General features: G+C 42.1%; 1 protein-coding gene across 6 annotated transcripts in view; it reads left to right on the top strand.

Annotated features, from left to right (window-relative positions):
- Nucleotides 1-26,857, top strand: part of RFFL (ring finger and FYVE like domain containing E3 ubiquitin protein ligase) — a 66,495-nt gene continuing 39,638 nt past the window's right edge. For 2 of the 6 annotated variants that reach the window (XM_006940088.5, XM_045044933.1), the window contains exon 1: nucleotides 20,551-20,693. The gene's annotated coding sequence lies outside the window, so the exon portion shown is untranslated. Of the gene's footprint in view, nucleotides 205-15,732; nucleotides 15,860-18,117; nucleotides 20,305-20,550; nucleotides 20,694-26,857 lie in introns of those variants that run through there. The other 4 variants (XM_045044931.1, XM_023243793.2, XM_023243789.2 and 1 more) reach the window with 4 other exon arrangements.

Below are 26,857 nucleotides of genomic sequence, written 5' to 3'. Positions count from 1 at the left end.
GCCGGGCGGCTGGGGATGGGTGGGGGGGCCAACTTCCTGGGGCCGCCCGTGAGGATGTCGCGACCGCCCCCCGGTGCCCCTCAGCCCCGGAGACGCCGCCGCGGCGGAGTCCGAAGCCCCCCTGCCTGAGGCGTCCGCGGCCCGGATCCGGCTCCTCCCCTCCCCTCCCCTCCCAGGTGCGGACCGGGCGGGCGGCCGCGGCAGGTGAGGAGGCGGCGGCGGCGGCGGCGCTGGGATCCGCGGGGCGCCCGGCCTGGGTGGGGTCCTGGGGGAGGCCGGGGTGGGGGCGCTGCTCGGCCTCGGCTCTCGCCGCGCTGTGGTCTGGAAGCGCCTCCTCCGTGCGGGGCGCGGCCTGGGACTCTCCCTGCCTCGCTGGAAGTCTCCGCATCCGGGGCAGCTCGCACCTGTCCCAGTAAAAGTCCCTCCAAAGAAAGCATTTCACCTGTGGGGGCAGTAACAGGAGACGGGTCTTTTCAAATATCCCCAAACGCCTTATATACCGGCAGGTTCAATTGGTTTGTGGGGGGAAAGATGCCGCCTTACGGCAGAGGAAACTGAGTCAGGTACGCGGCGGCCTGGTGCCCCCTTAAAGGAGCTGGCTTGTCCCTGCTTCCTAGCGGAGGAGCCTTTCGGGCCTCTCGGAAGGAGACGGCTGGAGTTTGGAGGCTTAGTGGAGAAGTTTGGGAATGTGCTCCCCCCCCCACCCCCTCCCGCTTTAGGGATTTGTCCTCTGTTCGTGTGAGGTGGTGTGTGAGGTCGTCAGTGGCCAAGACGGAGAGGGAAGTGGGACCTCTCTGCAGCCGGCAGCCCCTGAGACATTTGCCCAGGCGTAGGGAAGTATGGCTAGACCAGGGGAGTCAGAGCATGGCAGGCATCTGTCTGCTCAGAGCCTGATTTCGGGTTGGTAGAAGATACAAACAACATCATATTTTCTCCTTTTTGTTGGCCTGTCATTTATTCTAGTGGGAAAAAACTGCTTGTGTAATCAAGGAAGGGTGTATCAAGCTCCTCCCACTCTACCGCAGGGAGGAATTACGGTTAGCTTGGAAATAGGGCTTTACCCACTACTGTCACTTTGCACCTTGGCTAAAGGCCACGGTGACCTAATTACAGACATCCACAGGTGCATGTGGCCTTCTAGAAAGCAGCGAGTTCCTTATTCATCCCCTTTTACAGGTGGTTTGGAGGACCGGGAAGATTTCCCGTCACTCCTGTTGCTACAGCTGTCTGGGGAGCCTTGTCATTTTCTTAGTGACAATTCAAGTTACTGCAATGTGACCAAAGCTGTCCTATTTATTGAGCCATTTTTTTTAGGAATGGGAGTAGGCAGGGGACAGGTGCTGGGCCGAGTTCCTATACAGAGTTCCAGGGTTGGGAGATGCAGGGTTGCTCTCTGTTCAGGGGATTTCAGGTTTGAATAACTTCTCTATCGTTTTTTCCTGATTGTGTTCTTTTTCACATTCAAGGAAGTGGGTGATGGCAAGTATTTCTGAAGCATTATGGCATATTTCCTAATAATTTTGGACTTCAGAGTACAGTTCATAAATTACAGTTGATTTAGAGGTTATTTTTCTTAAGTTTGGAAGTTGTGTATAACAACTTGATGTGGCAAGGCTAAATAATAACTTGATTGTGCTTGAAGGAAATTTCCATGTAATCTAGGAGACACCCACACACTTTAATGTCTATATCTAATTATGAAGATAAACCCACTAAAAACTTTCAAATTGGTCAGGTAGAGGTAGAGAGCTGTTACTCTGTTTACATCGGGATCAAGGGTTTTAAGTCCTCTAAATTGATTTAATTTAACCATTTGCTAAAATAATACGCACAAAACAAGAGCTGTTCTCAGATTAGAAATTAATTTTTTTAAATTTTTTTAATGTTTTTTTTATTATTGAGAGACAGAGTGTGAGCAGGGGAGGGGTAGAGAGAGGGGGGGGACAGAATCTGAAGTAGGCTCCAGGCTCTGAGCTGTTAGCACAGAGCCCGACGTGGGGCTCGAACTCACCAACTGTGAGATCATGACCTGAGCCGAAGTCGGTCACTTAACCGGCTGAGCCACCCAGGTGCCCCAGAAATTAATTTGTTTTTAATCTTTCTCATGGCCAGGGGGTTGACATAACTAACTGCTTAGCACTATCTAATAATGCATCTTTAAGGCCTCTTAAGATAGCAGTGGAAAAAGCATTTTCAATTACCAGCATTTAGAAAAGACAAAACAGCAACAGTAACAAAAAAGGGCACAATTTCTTCCCTAAACACATGTTCACTGTCATGTTTAATATAGCCACACCCATCTGTAAGAGTATTGTCCCTAGAACTTTCTGGAAACACCTATAGACACCTAAAGAGTGTTAGGGGGACAAATTCCACCTTGGTGTCTTATAATAGAATCTTTAATGCTGCTATTGCTTTAATGGTAGATTAGAGACTTAAAAAAATATTTATTTTGAGAGAGAGTGCTGCACCCATGAGCAGGGGGAGGGGGAGAGAGAGAGAGAGAGAGAGAGAGAGAGAGAGAGAGAGAGAGAGAATCTCACGCAGGCTCCACAATATCCACTCAGAGCTCCACACATCGCCTGAACCCACAAACCTCAATATCATGACCTGAGCTGAAATCAAGAGTTGGTCGCTCAACCGACTGAGCCATCCAGGCGCCCCTAGAGACTTTTATATCAAACTTGTACTGACCATAGTGTTTATATTTTGGGATGAAAGTTTTAACCTATGTACCTTTTGAATCTCCTCACCTCTGCAATACAGAGCTAAGTTATAATTTAGAGTTTAATGAGAATACATAGTTTTCAATTGCTATTGGTTAAATCTCAAGGGACGAGCTGCTTTATTATTGTTTGGTAATGATTACTGGTTTGGTAATGATTACTGGTTATTATTTTTGTTTGGTTACTGGTTATTGGTAGTGGTTACTTGTGTTTATGTAAGAAAGATTTTGGTAATTATAAGGACAATCTATTTTTTTATTACCTTTTTTTGGTTTATTTAAAAAAATTTTTTTTTTCAACGTTTATTTATTTTTGGGACAGAGAGAGACAGAGCATGAACGGGGGAGGGGCAGAGAGAGAGGGAGACACAGAATTGGAAACAGGCTCCAGGCTCTGAGCCATCAGCCCAGAGCCTGACGCGGGGCTCGAACTCACGGACCGCGAGATCGTGACCTGGCTGAAGTCGGACGCCCAACCGACTGCGCCACCCAGGCGCCCCATTGGTTTATTTATTTATTTATTTTTTTTATATGAAATTTATTGACAAATTGGTTTCCATACAACACCCAGTGCTCATCCCAAAAGGTGCCCTCCTCAATACCCATCACCCACCCTCTCCTCCCTCCCACCCCCCATCAACCCTCAGTTTGTTCTCAGTTTTCAAGAGTCTCTTATGCTTTGGCTCTCTCCCACTCTAACCTGTTTTTTTTTTTTTCCTTCCCCTCCCCCATGGGTTCCTGTTAAGTTTCTCAGGGTCCACATAAGAGTGAAACCATATGGTATCTGTCTTTCTCTGTATGGCTTATTTCACTTAGCATCACACTCTCCAGTTCCATCCACGTTGCTACAAAAGGCCATATTTCATTTTTTCTCATTGCCACGTAATATTCCATTGTGCATTGGTTTATTTTTTAATTGAACTATAGTTGACACACAAGGACAGTCTTTTCATATGCAAACACGCGAACTCCCATTCTTTCAATAGGGAAATGGTTTGGTCATTTTCTTGTATCGTGACTTTATATTATCAACAGTATTTTAAATAGGACTTTTAATAGGATATTCTGTTACATCTCAAATGAAAGCCATCCCTGACAGGAAGGAATCCTAGGCCTTGGCTCTCCCAGTTTCCAGGATTTATCAGTTGCCATGGTCAGGACAGTGGTTTTATCTAATCCTATAATGCCATTCTTACTTTAAACCCATTATCTTCCTTTCTCTTGATTAAGATGGTCATGAAGTTTCTTTGCTTTCCCCTGTGCAGGTTGAATATTCCCCATTTTTGATGAATTTGGGCCTGTTAACGTTCTGAATTGGAGCCAAACAGTTGGTTAAGAGAATCCTACTGCACAATCTTAAACATTTTCCTTTTTCAGAGCAAGCATAAAATCTGTGTTTCCTCTGGGGGAAAATTAGCTTTTTGAATCTGATAGGAAAACCAAAGCTGGTTTTTCCAGCTTTGTACCAATACAAAATCTTAACCTTTCCTTTCTGGTTTTGCCAGTACAGTGACTAGTGACAGTAGTGAATGATGAACTAGAGCCATTGGGAGATCCCCAAGTCTTCCCGAATCAGTAAAAAAAGGTCACATTGTATTCAGTGCAGCCTTTAGCCTTTTTAGTGTGTTTTATTGCAAGGAGTTCCCAAAAGCCAGCCATTCCTTGAAAGCTGCAGTTTGCAGCTGAGTCACTAAGGGGTTCTTTAAAAATACAGATTTCCCAGCCCCACCTCCTGGAGATTTGATTGAGTGAATGTTTATTTTATTTTTGAGAGACACAGAGCATGAGCCGTGTAGGGGCAGAGAGAGAGGGAGACACGGAATCCAAAGCAGGCTCCATGCTCCGAGCTGTCAGCACAGAGCCCAATGGGGGGCTCCAACCCACGAACTGTGAGATCATGACCTGAGTGAGATCATTCTGAGCCAGAGTCAGAAGCTTAACTGACCGAGCCACACAGGCGCCCCAAGAATCTACATTTTTTTTTTAATTTTTTTTTTCAACGTTTATTTATTTTTGGGACAGAGAGAGACAGAGCATGAACAGGGGAGGAGCAGAGAGAGAGGGAGACACAGAGTCGGAAACAGGCTCCAGGCTCTGAGCCATCAGCCCAGAGCCCGACGCGGCTCGAACTCACAGACCGCGAGATCGTGACCTGGCTGAAGTCAGACGCTTAACCGACTGCACCACCCAGGCGCCCCAAGAATCTACATTTTAAAAACCATTCTGGCATCTATTTCCAAAAAGGTCCCCAAAGCGATTCTGATATGCAGCCAGGTTTGGGAGCCACTGTTGCACTGCTTTGAAATTCTTTACAAATGGTAGTCCCTTTAAAACCATCATTATGGTATCCAGGATGTTTGATTTGCTAGAATAGCCCATTTCCTAGTCATGACAGATAACAAAGAGCTTTTATAACTTTTATGTAAATTACTTTACAAAGAGGCCCTCCCCCCCCCCCCCCCCCCCCGCCCTCCCGCTGTATTATCTATCTGGAGTCATGAGGGAGGGTTGGTGAAAGTAGCTTCCTTTATTTCCTGAGTGGACAAATGAATGATAATGTGGAAACGACTGGAGGTCTGAATCGGTAGTCGAATCTAGTTACGATCAGTGTTGGATAGGAGAGATGCCTGGGAATTCTCCGCGTGTAGGATTTAAAAAATAAAGCCAACTTGCCAGATGTTTCACTGCTTCATAGCCAAAGAGCTTTATTGAAAATAATGGAGGCTTAATAGTCAATAAAATTTAGTCACGGGTCCTTTGCGGAGTTCATGGAAGGAAGCACAATTGCTGAAGTACAGAACCATCCCAGTTAAAACAGAATTGGGGCACTCAACATGTTAGTTAGGGAATTAAACTTGGGAAAAGTGTAACAGTTGAGGAAATAGACAAACCTGGTTTTGAATCCCAATTCTTCCACCTCCTGGCCTCTGCTACTTCAAGACTCGTTCCTTAATCTTTGTCAGCTTCATTTTCTTCATCCCCAAGATGAAAATAATACCTGATGGGATTGTTCCGTGGATTAAAAGAGAGAAGATCCATTCTTTATACATTGCAGGCAACTCCATGAATGTTCACTTCTCCTACTTTCTGCTAGGATTTCTATTCCAGAGGCTTAAGATGTCTTTCTAAATCTGGCCTTCTCTGTATCTCTTTCCAGGAATATCTACTCTGTCAGCTCTTTTAGAGAGTCTCTGAAAGAGTGAGGACTAAAGTTAGGAACTGGATGATATGGGTAAAGAAGAATGAGTCATAGGACACTCAAAAGTGTTTTTAGAATGAGAGGAGTATAGGCATATATCCAGAGTTACTGTTTGCAGAAATGAATTAATGCCATCCAAATTCAGCCATACGTATCTATCTGGGTGGTAGTGCGCGGGCACTCACGTCAGTCTAGGAGGCTGTAAGGGTGGCCCCGTTAAGTAGCAGCTGACATCCATTTCTTCCCTCATCTCCCGTTCTCCCTTTCGGTCTCTTTTGTTTCTCTTTCCCTCTCTCCTCCCTTTCAAAGTGCCCTTCCTTTCGACTTGCCAATCATGCCCCAGTAATCACAGGCCAGGCCCCTGAAACTCCAGGCTAAAAGAGAGGTTGCTGGTTGCTAACACCTGTCTCCCAGCTAAATGAATAGGCCCTTTTGTGGGCAGGATGTTAAAAAAGCTGATTAGTACAATACTGGCTTAAAGGACCTATTAATGATACAGCATATGTAAATCAGAGAGTGATTCAAAGCCATTTTCAAGATTTCTTTCTTATACCATATATTTATTTTTTATATTGAATTATGATGTTGGTTGAAAGTTTGTGTCTAAACCATGAATCTGTTTATTGCCCAAACAGACTAATTTTTGTCATTTGATTGGGAATCATTTATATTCTAAAGAAGTTTCTACCCTTAAGGGCCTTTGTATTGTTCAGCAAATGTCTAACTGGTGTGTAATACAATTAAAGTTTTGTTCACTGTGCTGCTGACATAATTAGTTTAATTTCTGCTCCTTATATATTTCTCTTGGCAGCTGGGAAATTAAAATACTAGATGTTGCATAAAACTGCTTTTTTGAGGGGGTGATTTTACTGTCAGTTGAATGGACTTAGGCCCCAGGGTACATTTTTTAAGATGTCTTATTCAACTTTCCTGTAATAGTCTTCTTTCTCTCCATAGAATTAATGTATTAAGGCACATAATTGGCTATTTAAGCATTCAGAAGAGACAATGTTTGGCCTTTACCCCATGATTATATTTTTTCCTTACATCTCTTTTGAGGAAATGTGTGTAATTTTTGAAACCTCTAAGTATATTACACTTACACGAGCATGTGGACTTTTGCAAAGACTGGAGAGTGGAGTGGGTTTCTCTGATAAGGTGTATTATTTAATGCCCTCCCAGATCACTGCTCTGTTCTTTTTAGATCATAGCGTTTGCAGACCTGATGTGAAAGTGGAGAGGCTGAGCTGCCTGGCAAATCCTCCTCACAATTTTTCTATGATACGTTTCACAGAAATGGCTCTAGTCTTCAGGAACAGAAGTTGCTCTCGAGGAGACTTTACATTTAATTACTCTAATCCGCCCTCATTTCCTATAGGATTCTTGCAGAGATTCTCACCAGGCTGCTGATTTCATGGAGTCATGACTTTACACAGGTTTTTAGCTCTGTTAAGGCTTCCAGCCTCTTTTTGTGTTTTTTTTTTTTTTTTTTTTTAATGGAAAGTGACCTTGGTCTGGTAATTTCTCCATTGTCCTCTCCTATAAAAAGATAAGCAAAACCTTCTTGCAATCTCAGCAGCCTTTTTCAGCAGCTACCCCTCGTGCTGATTTTGAACTTTTAAAAAATTTTGTTGAGCAAGTGTTACTTGACTTTTTAAAGCTGCCCCTCTCTGGTGCTGGGGGCTAGGCCCCCATCTCCCAGTTTAACATGCTCAGGCCTTCTGGAATCGCGTATAAAGACCTGATTTCATTGTCTCTGGGTTGTGGAGTGGTCAGGGCTCCCTAGGACAACTGTTTGTTTCCCGCAGTCCAGTTCTAAAGGGAGGGGAAGCCCATCCCCATTTGAACTACCAGGAGCCAGTCTGATCGCTGAAAACATTTTAACTGCCTTGATCCTCTTGAAAGAAATGCTGCCTAGTCATCCTGAAACTTACAGGAAGTTAGGCCAACTGGAGGCTCTGCTGGCCTCTGAGTGGTTAATGCAGTTCGTTAGTAATCAGCACCATTGTTTATTTGCAACTGCTGGATTATGTTAAAAGACTTGCAGAAAAAAAAAAAAAGGCTTTTCTTAAGTAAATGGAGCATCCTTCTCTCCCACCCCATCTTCTTCATGCTCTACTCATTTGCTTTGGAAAATCTTTCCAGTCTCAGTCCAGATGACAGGCATACAGACGAACAGCACAAGATTTGATCCTAAAATGTATAGAAGTGTGTTGTCCCTCCAGCATTTTCTGTGAATCTTACCTTTTTTCTTTATGATAATGTTTAAGACATCTGCCTGGGAAATAGCCTCATCCTATTTCTGCTTCCAACCTTTTCCTAGGTCCTGAGTCAGTGGGTCCACAACCAATTAATTATACCTCCTCTTGACCATGGTAAACTATTATTTATTGGTGTGGAAGAAGATTCACCAGAGCATAAGGCTTTAATCGAAAATGCCGGACAAAAGGAGCGTTCTAGTTTGGAGAAAGAGCAGAGTGTTTTCTAGGGCTTGCTCTAGCAGCAGTAGGTCAGCTGAAGTTCAGTTAGTTGGAGGAATCTTTAGTCAAGGATCGTTCTAGGAAGAGGGGGAATTGGTTTTTTTGTAAAGTAGCAGCCATTGTTTGGGCATTTGGGATTTTTTGGAGGGGTGAAGAGGAAGAGTTAGGGGCTAACATTTTGTACAGTTGGAAGAAGGTGGCAGGAAGAATTGCGGATGCTAGCACCCTCTCAGCCCATAGCGGGAAATTCTTAGTCTTTCAGCTTCTCTCCTGTTTGCCTTGGTTTCTACCTTTTGGGCATGACTGGACTTCAGGTACCATTCTTGGTCATTTTATTTACTGATGGAAGAATTCGCTTAATCATTCTGAGTGCAAGCTGAAGTTTGCCTTAGCCAGTGTTTGCTACGGGACGGGTGGAGCGAGGGGGTGCCTGAATATTCCCAGAAAGCTTGACAAAGGCCACTCCACCTTCCTTACTGCCCTCACTGTACAGTTGGACCCAGCACTCCAGATGAATCTGAATCCTCTACTCCCATGCCCACTGGTCTGATCCAGTTAGGTGTTTCCTAACTCTCTGGGTTGTTGACACAGTTGCGGACCAGCAGCTTGATGAATAGGGACAGTGAACCAGCCAGTTAATAGGGGACATAAAAATGGTATCATTCTGCCACTTCACCTCCAGATGATCTTCATCAGATTCTTAAACTTTGTGTGATAAAATTTTTGAGGGGTGCCTGGGTGGCTCAGTTAAGTGTCTGACTCTTGATTTCGGATCAGGTCATGATCTAATGGGCTGGGTTTGTGAATCGAGCCTTGTGTTGGGCTCTGTGCTGACAGAGTGGAGCCTGCTTGGGATTCTCTACCCTGCTTGCAGGCACATAGGCGCGCTCTCTCTCTTTTTCTCCCCACCCCTGTCAAAATAAATAAATAAACATTAAACATTTTTTTTTCATACAGCATATCAACATGTCTCTTGTAGTACCAAAACTAATACTGAAAATGAAAATACACTGACAATTATATTTAAATTGGTTTTTATTTGAGATATAGGCTGTCCATACCTGCACTGTACCTACTTTCGGAAATGCTCATAAACCGTAGCCTGAAATCCTCCTTGTCTCATCTTTTTAGAAACAACACAAACATAAAAATAAGCCACTGGTTTTATTTGGGAGGGATTGCAGAAAATTCAAGAGTCTCTCTCCCCCTCTCTCCCTCCATCCCTCTCTCTCCCCATCCCTGCTTGCACTCTCTCTAAAAACAAACAAAACAATTTTGATGTCATAACATGTACATATTTACATGTATTTTAATTTACATTTGGTCTTCCCAACCAAACATCATTTTTTTGGTTTGTTTTTTTTTTTAACTTCTGTGCCCAACGTGGGGCCCAAACTCACAACCCTGAAATCAAGAGCCACAGGCTCCACTTACTGAGCCAGCCAGGCACCCTCACCAATGTCATTTTTATAAATGGGGAAAAGTTGGGGCATCTGGCTGTCTCAGTTGGTAGAGCACGTGACTCTTGGTCTCAGGGTCGTGAGTTCGAGCCCCACATTGATGTAGAGATTACTAAAAAAAAATTTAAAAATGGGGAAAAGTTGAAATTTGTTACATGTTACAAATATTATAAAAGTGTATTAGGGGCGCCTGGGTGGCTCGGTCTGTTAAGTGCTGGACTTCAGCTCAGGACATGATCTCATGTTTCGTGGGTTCAAGCCCTGCGTCGGGCTCTGCTGGCAGCTCAGAGCCTGGAGCCTGCTTCAGAGTCTGTCTCCCTGTCTCTCTGCCCTTCCTCCAATCACACTCCATCTCTCTAAAAAATAAACATTGAAAAAATTTTTTAAAAACATTAAAATATGCTTTCTGTTTTAATATACGAAATTAAAAATATTCTTTACCTAAGATAATTTATCAGGGATTACACACAAATTGTAACCTTTTTTATTCCTAAAAACATTGCTATAATATATAAAAATATATGGCTGATCTCAAATTTTAGTGTGCCCCATAATCCCCTGGGCACTTGTAAAAAAAATTCAGTTTCCTGCTTCTTAGCCTAGACTTATACAATCAGTGTTTGGGACTGAGGCTTGGGTTTCTGACGACCATAATGATGATGGTGGTGGTGGTGGTGGTGATGATGCTGAGAAATTCTGAAATTACGAGGCTGCCTTTATTTTGCAGAGGAGGAATTTAAGGCCCAGAGGAGCTTAAGGCACTTTGAATAGCATTGTTCTAGGTGGTTCTGAGGACATTGATAATCATTGTCTTCCTCAGCTACCTGTTACCTGTAAATGAAACAGCCCTGAGCTCCTATCCCTGCTTGGGGAGAGAAGTTCCATCACCTGGTGATTTGCTAATTCAGAACCACAGTGTTACTACTTGGAGATTAGGTGAGGGATACTTACCTTTAATATGTTTAAGAATAAGTCAGTACAACTTGCATTTGGTGCCTGGATCAGGAGGGATGTTTACCTCTTTTGACTAACCACTAAAAAGGAGTTTTCAACCTCTTGGCCTAACTGTGAGTAACTTTACTCACAGTTAATAAAACCTGCTTAAAAGTGTAAGACAAAATAAAATATGGGGATGTGCAGTTTTTTTGAGGCACTAAAGATTGCGGTGCCTTTTTTAGAAGCCTTTTATAAGTAGTCTAGGAACAAATCTTCCTAGTTTGTGTTGCCGTAATGTCAAAATGAATGTTGATATGGAGCAGGGGGGGATAATCTCTGCAGGCTTTGCATCCGGGTTTAAATTGCCTAGTTGGATAAAATGTCAAATTTGATAGATTATTGGAGCTGTTATTTTGGTGGTTAAACAAAAATGAAACTGTTTGGATGTTCTCAAGGAACACTGCTCCCTGTGTCTGGACTTTGCACTGGAGAAAGTTTCAATTGTTCAGAAGCAATACTAGTTAGAAAATGCAGCTTCTGTGGCTCCTAGCACAGCTGTCTAAATTACCAGCTCTGTTGGGGCCTTTGGACAAGCATTGTTGAACACTTTTGGAAACAATTTACGTTTCTGATTCCAAAACGTCTTGGCTGTTCCCTGAATAGTTGGGAAACCTAGAAGTGGAGAAAGGTATGGCATTGTGTCTAGATTATTCAAGTCAAAACTGTTTTCTTTAAGTGTCTCTCGAACAAATGTCTCTCGCCATCTTTCTGACTGGGGTGGGGTGGGGTGGGGGTGGGGGGCTGTAAAGAGAGTGTTGACTCCCTGGGCCTTTCTTTCCTAGTTACTGACTATTCAGTAGGATGGCACGTTGTCCAGCAGTGTGCCACCTACAGAGGACTTTGGTTATTATAACCTTGATTAGGAAAGAAGGATGGAGAACATGAGTGTGAGGATACAGATGTTTTTGAAAGTCTGTGCCTGCTGTGTGAAGCCTTGAATTTGCACTTTGAACATTTGATTTGGTGAAGGACATTATAAAACTGTCTCGACAAAACAGCCCCCTTTCCTATTGAAATCTTATTTTGCCCACGAGAGTTTGGGAAGCATTAGGCCTGTTCAGCAGGATTTATTTTACTCATTCCGTTGTGTAAAATGATACTTTTTTTCTGAACGGAATTGTATGCGTTGTTTGGTGGGAGTCAGGGGAAGGCTTACTCTTGTCTAAAAGTATGAGAGAATTTGGTGGAAGACTGATGAAAAGACTGACATTTCTTTTGCTGTGTTATACTTGTCTTTGTGCCATATTTTACCTGTATAAAAATTACCAACACTCCCTGTGTACTTGCTGTGTGCAGGGACTTGACTACATGAACTTATTTCATCCTCCCAACAGTTTTACGAAGCATGGGTACTAGTTTCTCTGTTCCACAGATGTGAAAACACTGCACAGAGAAGTTAAGTGATGGGTGCAAGGCCACACAGTGTTTGAACCCTTCTGGCTGTGAAGTCCAAGCTTTCAACCACCAGGCTATAGTGGCCACATGGTCCGCTGACACATCCGTTACCATTACTTTTCAGAGTATGCCTTCAGAAGTAGGTTCTAGTTCATATAGTGGTGGGCTTTGAAATTTCTTATATGTGGGCCTCTTTTTGTGAAATGGTATTTAAAAAGAGTATTAGGTGCCTGGGTGGCTCAGTTTGTTGAGTGTACAACTTGGTTTTGGCTCAGGTCATGATCCCAGGGTCATGGGATCAAGCCCCACTTGGGGCTCTGTGCTGAGCATGGAGCCTGCTTAAGATTCTCTCTCCCTCTCTCCCACTCTCCCTCTCTCCTTCCCTCTGCCCCTCTCCCCTGCTGGCTCTCTAGCTCTCTCTCTTAAAAAAAAAAAAAAAAAAAAAAAAAAGATGTTAGCAACACTTGTTACTTACTAGTTTTAGTTCTGTTAGCACTGAAGTGTTGTTTCATGGTTTATTCCAAATTCTAACATTATAATTGTATTTTTAAAAATTTATTTTTTTTGAGAGAGAGAGAGAGAGAGAGAGAAAGAGAAAGAGAAAGAAAGTGGGGCAGGGGCAGAGAGAAAATCCCAAGCAGGCTCTGCATTGTCAGTACAGAGCCCAGTGTGGGGCTCAAACCCACGAACCATGAGATCATGACCTAAGTCAAAATCAAGACTCGGATGCTCAACCAACTGAGCCACCCAGGTGCCCCTGTAATTGTATTTGGTGTATAAACCAGTCACCCTTAAAAGCACATTTGGCTAAACAGCTAAAGCTTTGGCTTAGAGAAGGATTTATTGATGGCTTTTCATTTTTCAATTATTTTTTTTCTGGTGGGGGCAGTGTCTTCCTGTTTGTCACTAGGCCTCAATAAATTGCCTTCTACATAAGACATGTAGATGTTCTGACTTCCTGTTGTAAATGATAATGGAATAAATGGTGATAGACCATTTTCAGGAGGAAGTCCTGATCAGTATAGAAAGTAAAACTTTGCTCTCTGGGCTTGAGACACGTGTCCTGCTTCCCCTACGTATGAAACCCTTGAGGACTGGCTTGAAGAATCACAGAAGAAGCATCATTTAATTTTTTTCTGCTAACCTCTCCCTCACATTTTTGGAGAATGCTCCTGAGACTTTTGTAAGGAAAGCTATTTGTAGTAAGAAGCCTGTCACATGTGAGGTGCCCTACCTGGTAACCACGTCTTTCACAATTTCTTTGTCTTGTTGCTGCAGTGTTCAGATGCTTTTGATTTCCAGCAGGGTACTTTCGGCTGAATGCTGAGCTGAAACTACAGCAGAATTCATTCTGTATGGGTTACTTCTGCCTTTTGGCTCATTGCTTATGGCTCTGGGGGAGCTCAGACGGAAATACAGGGAGGGATGAGGCACAGGTAATGCCTGAAATGTATTTCAGGTGGTTGGACCAGCAACCGATCCATGCTTAGAGAATCTTTTTTCTTTTTTTTCTGGCATGGTAGGAACTGCAACATAAGAAGAAATGTGCTTTGCTTTACAAACTTTTCGCCTTTCTGGGTTCCCCGTGGTGATTGGACAGTTGAATGAGTAATTGCACTTTTATAGTCACATCATCCCTAATCCTTGGCAACCAGCGATCTGTTCTCTGTCTGTATAATTTTGTCATTTCTGAAATGTTATGGAAATGGATTCACAACAATATGTGACCTTCTGAGATTGGCATTTTTAACTTAGCACGATGCCTTCCATGCAAGTTGTGTGTTGTAGTAGCCCGTTCCTTTTTGTTGAGAAGTAGTGGATGTGCCACAGGTTTTTTTTAGCGATTCACCTATTGGTTGTTTCCAGTTTTCAGAATGTAAATAAAACTGTCACGGACATTTGTTTAGAGGTGTTTTGTGTATCCAAGTTTTAATTTCTCTAGATTAAGTGCCTAGGAGTACAATTGCTGAGTCGGATGGTTTATATATGTTTATTTTTTTATTTTATTTTAATTTATTTATAATAAAATTTTTATTTTATTTTATATTTATAATTCAAAAATGTTTAATTTATCCTTATGTATAATTTAAAAATTTTTATTTTATTAATTTTTACTTATTATTTTAATGTTTTACTTACTTTATTTTATTAATTTTTATTTTTTTAATGTTTTATTTATTTTTGCGAGGGTACGAGTTGGGGAAGGGCAGAGAGAGAGGGGGAGTGAGAATTGCAAGCCGGGGTGGGGGGGGGGGATGACTTCAAACTCATGAACCATGAGATCATGACCCGAGCTGAAATCGAGTTGGATACTTGGGGGCACCTGGGTGGCTCAGTCAGTTAAGTGTCTGACTTCAGCTCAGGTCATGATCTCACAGTCCGTGAGTTCGAACCCTGCGTCAGGCTCTGTGCTGACAGCTCAGAGCCTGGAGCCTGCTTTGGATCCTGTGTCTCCCTCTCTCTCTGCCCCTCCCCCATTCACTCTCTGCCTCTGTCTCTCAAAAAGTGAATAAACATTAAAAAAAAATTTTTTTTAAGAGTTGGATGCTTAACCAACTGAGCCACCCAGGTGCCCCAAATTTCTGGTTCGTTCTTTAGAAATTTGCCTCAGTGAAAATATCCTTAAATATGCTGAAAATTGATTTTACAATGGCTCTACCATCTTATTCACATAGCTGTTTTTTTGTCAAGTGACCTTAGGTACCCCACTTCTGGTAATATTACTTAGCTTATGTCACTCATTTAAAAATACTAAAATAGCACGAGAGTGTAATATAAAGCAGGAGGTAAACCCCATCCTTATCAGAAGTAACTACTATGAAATGGTTTTAAACTTTTGAACTATATGTGTTTTGTATCTTTTTTCACTCTATGTGTATGTATATTCTGTGTGTGTGTGTGTTCGTGTTCCCATAGTCCCCATCTGCTATTGTGTTAATGCTTTTTTTGTTTTCAGTGGAGAATGTATTATGGGCATTTTGGCTGTGATTTTTTTTTTAAGTGCTTCAGCTTGGGATAGTGTTGTTTTCCTTTTTCTAACCCCTTTTGTTCTCTTATAAAAGGCATGAGAGAAGGCATGAGAGGTACCTTTGAAAGACCTAAACAAAATGTATTTTATTCTTCGTTACATGAGTTTGGGTTGAAATAAGGTTGTAGCTTTATTTGCAAGGAAATCAGCAGAATTCTGGATGTTGGAATCTACCTATCCATTTTATTATAAGTAATGCAAGTTTGATTTTATGAACCTTGAGGGAAGCAAGAGCTGTGAGCACAATAATCTTTGGAGAACGTACAGTCCTTTGGGTATTAGCCTACTCATCAGGGGCTTAATCAGATGGAGTGTTTTCTTAAGTGCTACTGAAATGCACAGTTCAGTCTTTATTTTGAAATCTCTCCTGTCTACTGTCTCTCTTCCATTATTTTGATTACCTTGATGGGACATTCAAGCTGTGCAGCCTTACTCTTTTATTTCCACAGCCTACACAAGCCAGTTTGAAGATTAACTGTAGGTGAACAGGTAGTTTTATCTACTTGGCCAGAAATCACCCATCCAGATGAGACACATGTCAACAGAGGCCCCATAGACTTGGGCACCTGCGAGAAGGTAACTTAAATCTTGTGGCATTTTAGTGGAAACCAAAGTGAAAAGTCAGAAAGTTTGACTTATGGGAGGCAGGGCATGGGTATGGGAGGTGGCAGGGAGTAGAGAGAGAAAGAGGAGTGTGTGTGGATGTATTTAAAGAGGAGAGTCCAGAGGTACACAGTGAAGAAGAATTGTGAATTCAGGAAATCTTCAGAGTTGAATTACAGAATCTTTGTTCCAAGAGGGTGGTTACTGGGGAATAGGACGTGAGCCTACTAGTCACTTCATTATGAAGCTATGGGAGTTGTTTACGTGATGGAGTTGGAGACAAGGGCCTGTCCCTGCCCTTCTTCTGTATTAACAGCTCAGGAGAGAAAATGAAGAAATAGCTTTGTAAAGGAAATTACACTATCAGACGGTTCCCACATTTCCATCGCCAGGTTTCTAAATTGAGCTGCCCAGGATAGCAGATTGGTCACATTGCTGACTTCCTTTCCCCCCATCTTGTTATTAGGGCCTCCCACTGTGTCCTGTCAGCTTAGGATTCTTCCTTTTCCCGCAGGCTTGCTACTTTTTCAATTCCCTGACATTTAGGGATCTAGTATTTCACTGTGACTGAGGTAGGCAGTTGCTGTACCCTCGATATTGGATACCCTTCTGAACTATTACACCGCAGTGGATAATCAAATGCCCACAATTACATTATAGACCAGATTCTGGTCACTGTACCATCAGGGACAGACTCACGTCACGTGCCCTCACACAGCTGGTTGGGGGGGGGGTGTTGTTTTGCAGCAAAGTGCTGTGAAGCAGGTTCCCACACCTGAACATGAAAGTGGCTCGTTAAAGATTAAAAGGACTGCCTGGTCCTTCTGGCCCCAAGATGGAATGATCCCCGGCATGGTGACAGCCTCTGTCTCCCAGGAGAGGCCATTTTATACAGGAGGTTTGTGCTTCCAAATGTTACAGTAAGCCTGCATTGGCTGATGCTGTGGTGATAAGTTGGCATTTGGGTACTCTCAAGACATATGAGCTATATAGCATCCCATGGTTTGAATTTCTGGGCAAAACTGCCTCATCAGGAAGTCAAAAGCCTCTACTTTCAACCTGTGCCTTTTGGGAGGTTTTATCCTTTGTTTTATTTGACTATTCTGTTGAGTCAAGTGAACTTTAATCTTTACAGCCATAAAAATTCCATTAAGCCCCTTGTACTGCATCCCAGGTGTGAAAGTGTCTCAGTATAACGACTGTGGGTGACAGCTAAAATCCTTAAGAGTAGTTAGGGTAATAATTGTCTCTGGAGGCTTGAAGAAAATAATGGTCCAGTTGACAAAATAAATACAGTTCAGTTGTTGTATACTTGGTGATTCCTGTGGGTAAGAGGACTAATGTCTGTGGCATACTCAGGGAGACTGTGGCTCATTTTGGTGGTCTTTGAAACACAACTTTTCATTTTATTGTAAACAGTGCTCGGGGAACATAGCTATATGACTGGTATCTCAAAATATTTGAGTCCCACCTGCATCAGAATCATGTGGGAGCAGGAGATGATTATTGAAAATTCTGATTCTGGGGCCTCTCCACTTGGGCTAATCCAGAATGTCTGAGGGACTCGGATGAGAAAGAATTATTTTCAGTAGGCACCCCTGTGGATTCTTAAGTACCCCTAGAGTGGATTCTTGAGTATCCTAAAATTTACTCATTTTTCACATTTAATTTCTGTGATTTATTAGACGATAGATGTTTGGTTGATGCTCATCTGTCTTTTTTGAAGGGGAGGTACTCTAGTTTTTTAAAAAAGGTTAGAAGATCCTAGAACTCCAAAGATGAGAATTTGGCAATGTCCCTAATACTCAACAAGCTGAGGCAGCCACTGGTTTCTGGAGACTTGGATTTATCAATTCAACCTCTTCTCCATAAGAGAAAGGATATGGACATTAATAAGATTAATTTTGTTGAAAAGAATAAATGTGCAGTATCCTTTAGGATGTTGGGGAGGGGAAAGTAGGTAAAAGGGAGATGATTGGAGGAAAAAGTGAGAAAGGGAAAAGATTAGTTAATAAATGGTAAAACGTTTAACCCAGTTTTAAATTACCGATACTTGGGGTGCCTGGGTGGCTCAGTCGGTTAAGCATCCGACTTCAGCTCAGGTCATGATCTCACAGTCTGTGAGTTCGAGCCCCGCGTCGGACTCTGTACTGACAGCTCAGAGCCTAGAGCCTGCTTCTGATTCTGTGTCTCCTTCTCTCTCTACCCCTCCCCCGCTCATGCTCTGTCTCTCTCTCTGTCAAAAATCAACATTAAAAAATTAAAAAAAAAAATAAATTACCAATACTTGAATATGTGTTCCTTGTTAAAACAAAAAAATTCAAATTCTCGCGAAACTAAAAATACCTCCTGGATCTCCCATTGCAGTTCCCTCCCTGATGTGTGTATCCTCCCATATCTTTTTGTATGTATTTGGTAATTCTCTATGGATTTGGAAGATGACAGAATCCAGAGATGTGAATTTTTTTTTCTCTTTTGACACCTGGCTTACTTAACGTTTGTAACATTAAGATCTCTTGCAGAAAAAAAAGGGGGGCCTATAAATAGCATTACATATTCCTGTTCAAGAAAAACAGTGAGTGTGTGTGCAGATATCACACACACACACACACACACACACACACACACACACACACTTAATCTCTCCTGTGACCACCCATAAAATGTACCTTTAGGTGAGGAATAACTTGTCTGAGTTTTAACATAATGCATTAAGAGAACTTAATAAGCACAAAGCCACAATTATTTTTCTTATTTCTCGTTTTCATATAACCTCCTAGTTTTCATATAACCTCATAAAACTTCAAGTGCCTGAAGCCATTTGTTCAGATTTAGCATCTTTTGAAAGCCCTAAATCAGTGTAATCCTCAGCCTTTCCAGTCTAAAAGAAGGAACTGGGGTGGGTATGTATGGTTATATTTTGGGGAAACTGATTGGAACTGTACAGAATCCCAAACCGGGAAATGATAATCTGCCATATTTCTCTTCACCTGCTAATAGTGTTTATTTTAGCAGAATTAGGAGATTCTCATGCTTCTGGCCCCCGTGTTGCTGTTTATATAATTTATATTTACTTCCTGGGTATAGTACCATCTGAATTTTCTCTTCCTTTTTTACAGTTACTAATATAGAATGAGCCAGAAGCCTCTAACAATAATGTTTTTTCCAAAAGAGGTTTCATATTTGTCCATTACTGTACGAACCTTGAGAGTTGCTCCATACCAGAATGTTGTTTATCATCAACTACAGAAATATTTCTTAAAATGTGGTCCATGAGATAATGGTTGTCAGCTGCTGTAAAACGCTTTTATCATTTGAAAAGAACTAATTAACACATACTGTAGGAAAATTTCTTTTAAACAGCCATTTTCTGAAAAAGAAAATGCTGAAAGGGAGGAAATAAAAGAGAGAACATTTTATAAAACCTTATAAAGCCCAGTGTGGCTATCCTACTGGAATAATGTAATTAAGGGGAATTAAGCAAGTTGGATAAATAACTTTTTTTTTCTTTAACTAGACCCTTGAAAAGGAATAGAATTAAGTAGCATAGTTATTAAACCCAAAATCTGACGGTCTGCACATACATTTTAATTAACCTAATAACATTTACTGAATGACAGGCTGGGCTGGTAGTTATATCCAGAGTTCATAGCATGTGGGATCTGCCTTGAAGGATGGACAAGGCTTGGAATGGGAGCCTTGAATGCCCATGCTAAGGAAGAGCTGGTAGCCGTGGGAAATTTTGAGCAGACAACAGAAGGATCTGATACGAAATCTCGTTTCTTTCTTATCAAATGAGAAAACACAGAAAGCAAGGGCTTAATCTTTTGTTTTCTTGGTATAGCACCAAAGCCTGTTCTAGCTGGTCAGGGCAAATTCAATAATAATTAATAGCTGTTGATGAACCAGTCATTCTAGAATTGATTATTTAATAAGCTGGCCAATAAATGAGAATCGACCTAGATTTAGGGATTTTTAAATGTAAGTAGTAATACAGTTTTCACACACTGCTGTATTCCTTAAGCATCTGGTAGGTGTGATGGTGGATAATGTAGCTTAAGCTGTGTGTGGCAGCTGATTAAACAAAAAAGCCTTCAGTTATTTCTGTCTTAATTTGAGATTTTGAATTGCCTAAGGAAATAGAAAGGTCAGAGAAGGCCTAGTAGGGAAAAAGAAGAGTGAGCCTGGTCGTAGCTGACAAATTCACTCTGATGATTTGACCAGCTAAGGATGACTGGGCAAGTTCCGGAGTCCTCTGACCCAGATGTTCTAATTTGTAAATGCAAAGTGACTTCTTTATCAGCCACTCTGGAGAAATCTTCAGGGTTGTGAACCTGCTACCTTCTGTTATCTTGCTGCCCTGAGCCCCGGGCTGTTCTCAAATGAAACTTTGGAAAGTGACCACTGGAGCCTCCCAGGTAAGGGCTCCAGAGGCAGCCGAGCGACCAGCAGGAGGGCCATGAGGAAGCTGCCCCCGGTAATCAGCACTGGATTTAAAAAAAAAAATCAGTGGGGCGCCTCTTCTTTTTCGAGGTTGCACTTGATTGTGGTTGGCTCAGGCTGGGTTGTTTGGGAAAGAGGAGTTTTGCCTAGCATGAGTCAGCACTGCCCTGGGTAAACCGCCTGCTCTGTTGCAATCTCGCTTACCAAAGATACGTCCCCAGGCGGCACCATTCACTCTGCCTGAAAGCTGCTGCTGTTGGCTCCTGAGATGAGCTCATCTGAAATGGCTCCAAGGACCTCAGCGGCAGGAACTGGAGGCAGCCTGCTCTCTGCTGTGGTAATGTTTTGAAACAGGCAAAACCAGGTAACCCCAGACCGTTTTCTCTTAGTTTCATTTTCATCAACTAGACTGAGCTGCAGGACGAACTGGGCCAGTCCTTTGTCTCAGAAGTTCGTTAATGCCTTAACAATTTGGATGTCTTAAAGTCAGTCCTTCAGTCCTTTGGAGGGGGTCTGAAGGGGAGAAGTTTCACTTCATTTGGGATCTGGATGTGGTTTTAGACCTAATTAGACCATTTATTACAGAAACCTTAGAGAAGCCAAACACATCAGGCTTACAGCTTTATCCATCTTTTGCTCTTATAGTTTGTCCTATGTTTTTTGAGAAGCAGTTTGGTCAAACTGAACCGTTATTAAAGGAAGAGAGAGAAGCAAAGGTATTTTATTATCTACCTAATCATTGGGAATATCGAATTATAGGGAACACTGTCTTATCAGTGAGTTTCCATATTTCTGAGGTACTATGAAGCACCTCTCTTCATCCCTAATTCTGATCAGACTACTATTCTCTCTCCCTCCTGCTCTTCACTTCTAACCTTGTTTAAAAAAAAATTTTTTTTTTTAATGTTTATCTGTTTTTGAGACAGAGACAGAGTGCAAATGGGGGAGGGGCAGAGAGAGGAAGACAGAATCTGAAACAAGGCTCCAGGCTCTGAGCTGTCAGCACAGAGCCCGATGCAGGGCTGGAACCCATGAACCGTGAGATCATGACCTGAGCCGAAGTTGGACGCTTAACTGACTGAGCCACCCAGGCGCCCCCCTCTCTTCTAACCTTTTTAAGTCTTAAGTCTCAATGCTAGGCAGTTGCCCCTCTCAAAGTTTGCTTCTGCTCCTTCCAGTTCCCCCCAAGTGGCGCATGTTCTTTTACCTCAGGCCTTTAAGGCCTTTACATAAGCCAGCCGTCTCTAAAACACCCTGCCCCAACTTAACCTAGCTACTGGCTTTAGCCCGGAAGTCACTTCTTCCACAAAGTCAGAATTTACTCTGACCATAGGGTATATCAAGAATCACCGTCTGTTTTCTTAGACTTCTATCCATATTACTTGGCATATGGTTTTCAGGGTAGAATGAGGAAGAACGTATAGTGTACTTCCTCAGCTCTGATCCTCTTACCAAACCGTTTGTTATTTCAGCTTCTACCCACATTACCTTGCTCGTGTTTTCCTGAAGAACCCAAGTAAACTCCAGATTACCAAACCCAGTGTTGTGGTTTTAGCCTCCACCTTACTTAATCACTGCTTGGCATGTGGCAGTGTTGAACCATTCCTTCCCTGCCGCCCCCAACCCTCTTCATTTGGCTTTGAGGCTACCTTGTCTCTTCTGAGTTTCCACAGTGTTCTTCTATTATTTCTTTGTATTCTCTTTTGACTATCCCATAAATGTTGAGATACTCCAAGGCTTTGCCTTGGGTGTCTTTCCACTCTTCCCCGTAGCTTTACTCCAAGGATCTCAAATATACCCATAAATTCAGCTATCCTCAGTATGTCTTACCAACCAGCTGTCTGTCCCACGCTTCAGATCCTTATTGCCAACTTGATAGACTTTGTCCAACTTGACAAACCTACCAGAGTGTTCAACAGGCATCTTAAATTGTTACATACATTATCTCCACTACCCAGTATCAGTTATCTGCTTGTATTGCTGTAGGTTTGAACTCTGTTAATGATGTCTACCAAATCTTCCTATTCATACTTTTTAATGCCTCACATCATCTAAATATGCTAAATCCATGGTTGCTTAAACCCTTTTGATTGTATTATTGGAGTACTGTTTCATGTGTGGTTTTCCTTCATTTCCACTGTATTGCATTACTGTACCAGAGGTCAGAAAGTAGACATTTTGTTTAACCAGTCCAATGGCTTAAAATGTGTGTAAATAGTTTTAGGCAGGGCCTGCACTCTTCAATGATTACAGGTAACTGGGATGCCTGGGTGACTGAGTCATTTAAGCGTCCGACTTCAGCTCAGGTCATGATCTCACAGTTCATGAGTTTGAGCCCCACGTCAGGCTCTGTGCTGACAGCTCAGAACCTGGAGCCTGCTTCAGATTCTCTGTCTCTCCTCCCCCTTCCCTGCTCATGCTCAGTCTCTTTCAAGAATAAATAAACATTTAAAAAAAAAAAAAAAGATTACAGGTAACCCTTCTCCCAGATGTTAAATACTAAAGATGTCACATTTTACCTACTTTGCCTCCAGGAATTTGAGTTTATAACTTGTGGTTGAGACCCTTATCATATCTTTTTTTTTTTTTAAAGACTTTATTTATTTATTTATTTATTTATTTATTTATTTATTTATTTATTTATTTATTTATTGTTTTAAAAAGTAATCTCTACCCCCAATGTGGGGCTCAAACTCACGACCCCAAAATCAAGAGTCTCTACGACTGAGCCAGCCAGGTGCCACCACCACCCCTGCCCCCTTATCAAATCTTGACTGGGCTTTTGCCACTCTACCATGGGTCTTTCTCTGCTCCTGTCTCCTCCACATTGTTGCCAAAGTTATCATCCTAAAAGCCCAAATCAAATCTTTTCATTCTCAGGTTTTCAGAGTGCCATTGGTTCCCTGTTACCAACTTATTTTGATAGGTGAAATCCTTCACAATTTGACCCTATCCTACCTGTCTCATCTCCTTCCTGTCCCCAGTCATTTCTCTCCAGCCCAGCCCCTTCCCAACTTCTCTCATTTTCTGAATCCCTGGTTATTGCACTTTCTTCTAGGACTCTGTGTCTTTTTCTGGTGGCCTCCCCCTCAGACTAGCAAAGTACTCATCCCCCAGGAGACTTACTTCATATGTGAAACCTTCCCTGCCTTCTTCAAGTAGAGTTATTCCTCCTTATTTGGACTTCCACGGTTTATTATTGGTTTCTTCCAGTAGACAGTTGAATTCCTTGACTGAGCCTGTTCCCTGGCCTAGATCCTGACACCATCAGACAGTGTTTGAAGTGGGTTCCCAGGGTCCAACCACTAGTCCAAACATTTTTATTAGTCTTGGCAGTATTAGAAAATTCATAAGCTTTCTTATTAGGTGGCAGCTTTTTAGTTCCTATTGGATGAACTTGAGCCCATGGTGCCTATTCCATATATTTCACCTGAAACCATCAGGTAACCATTCAAAGTTGATTTGAATATTTCTTGGGCTTGCTGAAACTTAGTTCTACAATATCACCTACCATTTTTATATAGTACTTTACAAAATTATTTCCCTTGTATCATTTTATTTGATACCTACAATACTCTGTTTTGGGTAGGCTTTATTTATCCCTATTTTACTGGTGATTATAAAGCTACATTTGACATTGAAGCCTACATTCATGTGATACTTCAGAGAGAAAATGTGTTTTTACATTGCTTTAAGCAACTGGTTTGTCTCTTTGTAGTTAAATATACCCTGTTGGGTTCTACAAAAAAAAAAAAAGGTGCCTTTGCTCAATAGGCAAGTGCTAAAGATCTTGCCTTTTACAAGACCGCTTTGCCATTAAGGTGGAAGGAGGTACCCTGAGCCCGCCTGACCTACAGAAAGGCCTTGACTGTGGTTAGAGACCTTGACTGAAATTAATGGCGTGCCCACTCCAACCTCTAGCTTTTCTGTTGTATTTCCTATATCTAGAATTTGTTAAAATCTATTTCAATAATGGAGTGTGAAACCAGGTTGATGAGTGAAGGGAGTCGGCACAAGGTGGAGTAAGCTGAACGTTAAGAGCCCAAAAGTTTTCGTAATAATGTCAGCGTATGATTGCATTTATAGGGTAATAACTTCTGTGGTGCTAACATGCCATATTTGGGACTGTGTGGAATTTGAACCAATACGATGAACCACAGAGCAAGGAAATAATCTCTGTTAGATGCTGGCATGTGACTTCCAATTTTTGTCCCCCTGCCCGCACTGCCCCAATATTCGAGAGGATAAAAATGATTACAAAGTTTAAAAACAAGTCCTATCATTGTAAGTTTAAGAAAAAAAAGGAATGATTTTAGCCTACTGAAGGAAAAGCTAAGGGATGGCTTGATTACCATCTTAAAGTAGAAGAATAGTTTTTGCCAGGGGGGTTTTGATTAATTGTTCTTTGGTACTTCAAAGATCTAAGAGGAAATGGGCTTAAATTGAAGGAGGAGTCATTGTAATGAATATGAGGAAGATTTTCTTGATCATCCAAGTTGGGAAACATTTGAATGATTGCTAAAAGCGTTGAATTTCTGACGATTTCAGTTTTTTATTACCGTGTAGCAAATCATCTTAAAATTTGAGTGGCTTCAAATGGCAACCGTTTTATTGCTTATGAATCTGTGAGTTATATTCAGGGAAGAAGGGCATATTGCTTTGCTCCATGTGATTTGACTTGACCGGGGGATCCAGCATGGGTTCACTCACATACGTGGGCCTCTCTGCTAGCTGTTAGCTGAGACATCTTGGTTCTCCTCCATGAGTTCTGACACTCTCTTGGTCTCTCATCATTCATTAATCAAAATCAGGCTCCTTTTACATGGTGGTTGGTTTCCAAGGTGGCCATAATGGAAGCTGCAGGGCCTCTTAAGGCCTAAGCCTGGGCATGTTAATCAGTATCTCCTGGAGGGTGTTGGCACGTATGAGACAGTCTATGTCCTTTCTCTCAGATAACCTTAAAATGAGGGTGGGGGTTGAGAAAGGGAACAAGACTGATCCAGATAGGTACAACATAAGGCAGAATGGTGGGTGCCTTAAGATAGGCCTGCTGGTCTCCTCTTGCTTCCAGGACCTGATTGAACCCTCCGCCTGGTATGCTCTGCCCTCCAGTCTGCCTAGGCTAAATTATGTCTCATTCATTCAGCACATCATTTAAGGAATGTTTTTTGAAACCTCGCATATTTTTTCTCATAGTTTCTAGCACCTTTTTCCTTCATAACATTTTTTGTTTACAGTTTTTACAATTTGTAATATTTGTGTGATTATTTGACTGATATACAGTAGACAAAAATATGTCTGCTTTGCTCTCCAGTAGCTAACATAGTACCTGCCTCATAAAAGGCACTCAGCAAGTATTGTTGAATGAATAAGTGGTTGATTGAATGCATGCCTGAATGAAGTGATACTTGAATTCAGTTTTAAAGGGTGATTAGAATTGTGGACAGGTGGAGCAAATGACTGGGAAATTCATGGTTCTGAAGTGGAGGTGTAGGTTAAATTGCTCATGTAATTCTAGAAGACGAGAGGAACTGGTTTGGGTGGAGATGAAGGGTTTGGTTTTGAGTGTATTTGCTGTGCTAAATTTGAGGTATGGATATCTAGGAAGCATTTAGAAGTCAGGTGCTGACACTGAAGGGTGAGAACTGATTCCAGATATTTAGATTTGGGAGTTATCTGACTAAAGTCTGTGGAATCCATTCATTCAACACAGACTCCCCAAGCTCCGACTGTGTGTCAGAAAACTGTGTTACAGGGCAGGTGAGCTCGAGTCTCGCTGAAGAGGAGCCAGCTTGGTGAAGAGAGCTGTGTACAATGTTCCAGGTCGAAAAGGAACCACAAGTGGGCAGACCTGGGCGGGGGGGCAATAAATCGTCCTTTTCTTTTTGAGGACCTGAAAGGAGGATCACCAGGGGATTAGAGTGAGGTGAATGGGGGAGTGGGGCAGCAATGGGGGGCGAGGTAAAGCAGGAGAGAAAGGCAGGCCCCATATCACACAGGCCTTTGTGGGCTCTATGGGGAGTCTAAACTTTACCAAAATAAGCATGGTGGTGGGAGTCACTGAAGGTTTTAAAGCAGAAGAGTAACAAGGAGTATGTTTTTTTGTTTTTTTGTTTTTGTTTTTTTAATGAAAGGTGATCCTGAGTACTGTGTGGAGAAAAGAGAGTGGCAAAGAGGGGACCAGTCAGGAGGTGTTTGCCCTAGTTCTTGAGAAAGATAATGGTACGTAGGACAGGGTATGGCAATGTATAGAGTGAGAACGGGATATTTGCAGGATAGATTTGAAAAGACCCAGTAGAATTCACTAGAGAAGGAAAAGAAGAATGGTAAGTACAGAGTCCTAGGGGACACTTAGGGGGCAAAAAGGAGGAGCCAAGAAGGAGTGGGAGAAAGATTGGTCTTTGAAGTCAAAGGGGAGTCTAGCTACTGCACTTTCAGTGGAAACCAAAGGGGAAGAAGGAGCCAGAAGGAAGAACACGGGTAGGTCATTGGTATATGGCGCTGCAGGGAGGTCAGGAAGGTGGAGGA

This window comes from Felis catus, chromosome E1, assembly GCF_018350175.1.
Source record: "Felis catus isolate Fca126 chromosome E1, F.catus_Fca126_mat1.0, whole genome shotgun sequence".
NCBI lineage: Eukaryota > Metazoa > Chordata > Mammalia > Carnivora > Felidae > Felis > Felis catus.
The sequence above is the reverse complement of the archived record's forward strand: the minus strand, read 5'-3'. Positions and strand labels throughout refer to the sequence as shown.